At 37.8% G+C, this 7,183-nt stretch overlaps 1 pseudogene; it reads left to right on the forward strand.

The window, feature by feature from the left end:
- The first annotated feature begins 1,272 nt into the window (after positions 1 to 1,272).
- LOC102840799 lies at positions 1,273 to 1,653 on the forward strand (annotated as a pseudogene).
- The last annotated feature ends 5,530 nt before the right edge of the window (positions 1,654 to 7,183 follow it).

A 7,183-nucleotide genomic window follows, 5' to 3' on the forward strand; every position in this document is an offset into this window, starting at 1 on the left:
TGTGAACCACAAGGACATCAGTTTAAACACACCAGTTGCTCCTTGGAAACCCTGTACAGGGTCACTATGAGACAAAATTGCCTTGAAGATACATAACAACCAAAACACAGGCTGCAGTATCAGTAATTATAATATTTGAGTAGACACATAGATAGCCACAAAAGCTGAACTGGTGTGAGTGGGAATATGAGACTACATCTAGAAATATATATATGTTTGACAGAGTGCATGGTGTGATGCTTTAGGCTAACCACTGGATGGCAAAGTCAGTTTGAACCACAAAGTCAGTGGTTCAAACTTACCAGCTGCTCCGCAGAAACCCTATACTGGGTCACTATGAGTCGCAACTGACTGAATGGCACTTACCATCAACAAATGCATTAATAATTCATTTTTAGAAGGCTAAGCATGAGACTTGTCCCTATGAGGTGGAGAATGAAGATATTCCAACATCAGATTTTTTCCAATATGTTATAACACCCCATAATCCCTAATAGCAATCCCTGACTCTCCCTCACATCCCAGGCTCCGACAATACACTGCAATGTCTTACAGAACTCACTCACAAAAGTCAAGGAAATGGTTCATGAAATTATTGAGGCTTGCAAGTGCCAAATCCAAAGTTCCAATGTCAGTCATGTGGATTAGCCTCACACACAAAGTCCCAAGAGCTGAGAAAGCCAAATTGGTAGGTCAGACAACAGATTGTTGATGCACAAGGCTGTGAGAGCTAGTAAATCTGGTCAGGTGACAGGTCACAAGTCCCAAGAACTAAAGTCCAGGCAAAAATGAGTCAAATGCAGGGGTAAGAGCAAGAGAAGCACTTTGCCAAAACATGCATATGTATTGGACTCAGCAGATCCCCAAGGAAAATTAGAATTGGAGACTTGGATAAAACCCTCAAATAAGGTGGGGACGTCATTAATCCTTGGTGTTGTTGTTAGATGATGTTGGGTTTGCTATGATTCATATTTACCCTACACACAAGAGAATGAAACAGCACACAGTTTTGCACCATCCTCACAATTATTGTTACATTTAAGCCCATTGCTCCTGTCTCTTTGTCAATCCAGTTCATTGGCTGTCTTCTTGTTTTTCTTCAATGCTCCACTTTAACAAGCATGATGTCCTTCTTCAAACATTGGTCCTTCCTGACAGGAGAAGCACACATCAAGCACTGTCCGTGGAGATCCACGTAGGCCAACAGTATTTGTTGGGTGCCATTGTCCCCGCTGTCATGCACTCAGTTAAAAATGACAACTAATGCCAACTATGAAAGATGCAAGATGCAGCAGTACTAGCCCAAGCATCATCAGTGAAAATGTGACTATAAATGGTCATTCCCATGAAGATGACAATCCATTTGCAGAGAAGAAGTGGATGGAAAATGAAGAGGAATTCAGTAGACAAAAAGGGGAGCTATGGGAAGAAGAATTTATTGAACGCTGTTTCCAAGAAATTCTGGAAGAGGAGGAAGAACATAAATGGTTTACTCCAGCTGGAGATCTCCCACAAACTATGGACCAAATCCAGGACCCATTTTAGGACCTTATTATCAGTGATGGCTCTTCTCTGGAAGATCTTGTGGTCAAGAGCAATCTGAATTTAAATGCAAAGGAATTTCTTCCTGGGGTGAAGTACTAAAATATTTGAGTAGATGGGGGCCTCTTTTGGTGAATGTAGCATGATTTCCACACTGCGAAGGCAATATTAGAAAACTTCATTGTAAACTCTCTTGTCACTGTGTTACACTTGTGCATTGCCCAAATCTTGTTAGTCTTGTATGTTTAACAAAAGTCCTGAGACTGTATTAAGTACAAAGCTGTCAAATATTTACTGACAATAGAATTGTCCCCATGGCTTGATGTCAAGACAGCAAGGAAAGAAGCACCAGTCAAGTAGAGACAAAGTACCAAATTAAATGACCTCTAATGCAAAGCCGTTTGAACTGCAAGGTAGGTGATTCAAGCTCACCAACTGCTCCTTGGAAACCTTATACAGGGTTGCTATGGGTCGGAATAGAATCAATTGCACTTAATAACAACAACAAATCTTATTTACTTGTCTTTTGAAGCTAAACTGGACCGTTAGGGTTAATTAACACTTGTCCATATCTAAATAGTTTTTAAATTAGTAAATCTAAATTAAGCCAAAATGTTCAGGAATTTTTTTCAATGCGGAATTCAATTTGCATTTGTCTCATCAAAAAAATTCTTTTCCTAAGAAAGTCAGCTAATGATTTGAAATAATTAAAGACACGTCTGATTACTGAGGTTAGAAGGCTGTGGTGAGCTGAGAGAGTGATTCAGGACTTATATTGTATGCTATCATGTCCGAAATCCTGAATTCTCCTAGTACTACATGAGGAGATAGGGGATTTGAGACATGCTTTCTTCTAAGGAATCCACTGCATCAGAACTGAAGTCCAGTGGTTGACCAACTTCTAACCAACTGAAGAAAGAAATTGTGACATTCTGATTTGCGTTGTGCTTTTCCTTGCTTTGTTAACCATTACAATAGTCTATAGCACAACTTTTCTTTTAACAAAGGTAGAACAGTTTTGGCTTCTTAATCTTCATATTTGGGTAGGTGAAGATGCCATACATATTCAGTGTGAATGGTGTTTAACTTGAAAATATTGTAAAAAAAAAAAAAAGAATTAAAAAAAATATTTTAAAAAATAATAATAGTAGAACTTAAAAAAATAAAATTGGTGCTTCCTATTACATATCTGATGGAGTTCTGGTGTGGTGCTGTGGATTAATGTGCTGCACTGCAAAGTTGGTTTGAACTGCAAGGTCGGCAGTTCAAGTTCACCAGCTACTCTTTGGAAACCCTATACAGGGTCGCTATGGGTCAGAACTAACTCAACAGGTAGAACTAACTCGATGGCGCTTAACAACAACACATTATCATATCTGATGCATGAGAGATAAAGTCTCACCATCCTGCTACCATTCTGGTCATACTTCTTCTGGAAGTCCATGATACTTTAATATTCTTCTCAAACACCATAATTAAATACATCAATTCCTCTATGCTCTTTCTTATTCATTGCCAAACTTTCACAGTCATATAAAGGATTGAAAATAGCATGGCTTTTGTTAGGCACACTTTAATCCTCAAACTGACAGCTTTTGTTTGTATCACTTTAAAGAGGTCTTAGGCAGCAGATTTGATTAATGCAATATGTCAGTTGATTTCCTTAATTGCTCCTTCTTTTAGTGTTGATTATGGATCCAAGGAAAATGAAGTATTTAATAACTTCAAATTTTCAAAAATATCATTTATCATGATATTTTTTACTGGTCTAGTGGTGAGGATTTTTGTTTTACATTGAGGTGCAAACCATACTGAAAGCTGTCATGTTTGATCATCAATAAATATTTTTAGTGCTCTTTGCTACCAGTAAGCAAGGCTGTATCATTTACATATCACATGTTGTTAATGAACCTTCCTCCAATCCTGATGTTACATTCTTCTTAATATTCCTGCTTCTCAGATTATTTGCTCAGCATACAGATTGAGTAAATTTGATGGAATGATACAATTCAGACACACACATTTTCTGAGTTTATCCCCTTGTTTAGTTCTAACAATTGCTTCTTGTTTTATGTACAGATTCCTCATAAGCACAATCAAGTGTTCTGGAGAATCCATTCTTCGCAATGTTATCCATATTTTGCTATGATCTACACAGAGGAAAGACTTTGCATAGTCAATAAAGTACAAGCAAGCATTTTTTTTTTTTTTTTTTTTTGGCATTCTCTACTTATGTAGGATAATGCACTAGAATTCAAGGTCAGTTTGAAACACAAGATCTGTGGTTCAAATTCACCATCCACTCCTCGGAAACTCTTTACATGGGAGCTATGAGTTGGAACTGACATGATGGCACTTAACAACAAGAACACTTCCAGCCAAGATCCATGTGATATCAGACAGGCTATCCCTAGTGTCTTGCATAATGCACTGGACCACAAGGTCAACTTGAACCACAAGATCGATGGTTCGAACCCACCAGCCACTCCTCAGAAACCCAATACAGAGTCAATGTGCATTGGAACGGACTTGACGGCACTTAACAACAACAACAGCATGTGAATGATATCCATAATTTCACATATATTCCTTGTTGAATTTATGGGAGTTCTCTGTCAATGTTCTCTTCTAACCATTTTTTAATAACCTTCAGCAAAATTTGCTTCATATGGTATTAATTATATTGTTTGATGATTTCCTCATTCCACTGGTTCACCTCTCTTGGAAATTGTGACAAATATGGGTCTCCAATGCATCAAATTAGAGTCCTTCTGTGGCACTGTGGGTTAATGTGCTAGACTGCAAAGTCGTTTGAACTGCAAGGTAGGCGGTTCAAGCTCACCAGCTGCTCCTTGGAAATCCTATACAGGGTCTTTATGGGTTGGAATCGACTCGACGGCACTTCACAACAACAGTGCATCAGATTTATTCTTGAGTTGGTCTCTAATTTCTGTTGGAACATACTCAAGGTCATATTATGGCTCCTGTGGAATTGTCTTACTTTTCTTCAACTTCAACTTCAACTTGCCTCTGAGCAATTGGTGGGCTATCCAATAGTCACAGCCTGGCCTTGTTTTGGCTGATAATTTCAACTTTTTCACAGGCTCTTCCCACAGACATCAGTAATATGATTCTTGTGTATTCGTGCATATCTGGTGAGGTCTATGGGTATAGTACCCTTTATGCTGTTTAAAAAGGGTATTTTGAATGAATAACTTGTAAGTCTGGCAAAATTCTATTGTGCTGTCTGCAGCATTATTTCTGTCACCAAAGCCATATTTTCTGACTACTGATCCTCTTTGTTTCCTACTTTCACATTCCAATTATCAATGCATCTTAATTATCAATGCATCTTAATTATCAATGCATCTTAATTATCAATGCATCTTAATTGCATGCTTGATCAACTTCAGCTGAAGAAGTTGGTCATTATTGTTGTTGTTTTTAAGTGCCCTCAAGTTGGTTCCAATTCATAGTAACCCTGTATAGGGTTTATGAAGAGAGGCTGGTGAGCTTGAACCACCAACCTTGTGGTTCAAAACAACGTTGCAGTCCAACACATTAGCCAGTAGCCCCACATCAGGAAGAAGTTAGTAGAATGCTTCAATTTCATCCTCATTGGCTTTACTGGTTGCTGCTTCAATCATGTATAATAATGGTAAGGTCTTTCATGTAGGTCAGGTGTGGGGAATAGCTGGACCTCATGCCTTTTAAAGCTCGGAAATCAGTTGGTCTGGCCTGCCAAGGCAACCACAGGTGGGACTTGAAATACAATAAATCTAGAAGCTTTTTTTCAGAGTAACATAAATTTATATTAAGTGATATTGTACATATCCAAATGGCCCTTGGCAGAAAAAAGGTCCCCAGCCCTGTTATAGGTGATATATATTATCCTATCACAGACAGCATTATACTTCAAGATGGATCTTGAAATGTTCTTTTTGACAATGAATATGATGTCATTCCTCTTTGATTTATCATCCCTAGCAAAATCAAGTCTTATTCAAAATGGTCAAACCAGTCCATTTCAGCACATTAATGACTAGGTTATCAATATTTATGCATTCATTTCATTTCTGACACTTTCAATCTTCCTATATTCATATTTCACACGTTCCATCTTCTGATTATTAATGAATATCTGCAGCTGTTTCTCCTCGTGAGCTATGCTTCATCAGCAAATGAAGGTTCTGAAAGCTTTACTCCATTCATTTCATTAAAATCAGCTCTACTATGAAAAGTTAGCGGTTCCCCAGTTGTATTTTGAGTGCTTTCCAACCTGAATGGCTCATCTTCAGGCACGATATTGACAATATTCTGCTGGTTTCGTAATACTCTAACCTTCTGATACTATATCTGACAATACTTCACTGCTATTTACAAGGTTTTCAGAAGCTTAACATTCAGAAGTTCTTCTCTACTTCATCGTAGTCAGTTTTAGTTTGGAAGCTCTGCTTAAACCTGTCCACCATGGGCAACTCTGCTGGAGTTTGAAATAACAGTGGCATTGCTTTCAGTGGCATAGCAATATGTAAGCTACCAAAGTACGACAGACAATAGGTGGACTCTTTATTCCTTAATCCCACCCATATCAACACTCCTTACTTCTACTCTAATCCCTGTTGTTGTTAGCTGCTGCCCCATCAGTCATAGCTAATGGCTATCACAGCAGAATGAAAAGCTGCCAGCTCCTGTGCCAGTCTCATAATTATTGCTATATTTAAGCCCTTCGTACTGTGTTAATCCATCTTGTTGAGGGTCTTCCTCTTTTTCAGTCCCATTGTACTTCTCCAGGTGCTATTCCTTCCTGATAATATATCCAAAGTACAAGAGATGAAGACTCACCATCCTCACATCTAAAGATTATTCAGGATGCACTTCTTCCAAGACAGAACTGTTAGTTCTTCTTATAATCCATGGTACTTTCAATATTCTTCACCTACATAATTCAAATGCATCAGTTCTTCACTGTCCTACTTTCACATTCATTAGGGGTTCTTGAAAATACGATGGCTTGGGTCAGGTGCTCCTTATTCCTCAAAGTGTCATCTTTGCTCCTTTACACTCAAATATATATTTTAAATAGCAGATTTGCTTAGTGCAACATATCATTTTACTTTTTGACTGCTCTTTTCATGAGTATTAATTGTAGATTCAAGCAAAGCAAAGTCTTTGACAATATCAATCTTTTCTCCATTTATCATGTTGTTATTTATCGGTACACTTAAGAGTATTTGTGTTTTCTTTACATTGAAGTTCAATCTATACTGAAGGTTATAGTCTTAGAAAGTCATCAACAAGTATTTTAACACCCGTTTGATTCCAGCAAGTATGATTGTGTTGTCTGCATACAAGTCCATTTTCATAAAATTCACCTTCTTAGATGATTTGCTCAGCATATAGAGTGAATAAGTGTGTTGAAAGGATATAGCGCTGACTTACACCTTTCCTAATTTAAACACATCAGATTTTGCTTGTTATGTTCTAATGACTATCTCTTCCTCCTTGTACATGTCCTTCATGAACACAACTGAGTGTTCTAGAACACCCTTTCTTTGCAATGTTATTCATAATTTGTATGATCCCAGGTGAATCATTTATATAGTTAATACAGCACAAGTAAACATCCATTTGCCATACC

Source organism: Chrysochloris asiatica, unplaced genomic scaffold (genome assembly GCF_000296735.1).
Source record: "Chrysochloris asiatica unplaced genomic scaffold, ChrAsi1.0 scaffold00282, whole genome shotgun sequence".
NCBI lineage: Eukaryota > Metazoa > Chordata > Mammalia > Afrosoricida > Chrysochloridae > Chrysochloris > Chrysochloris asiatica.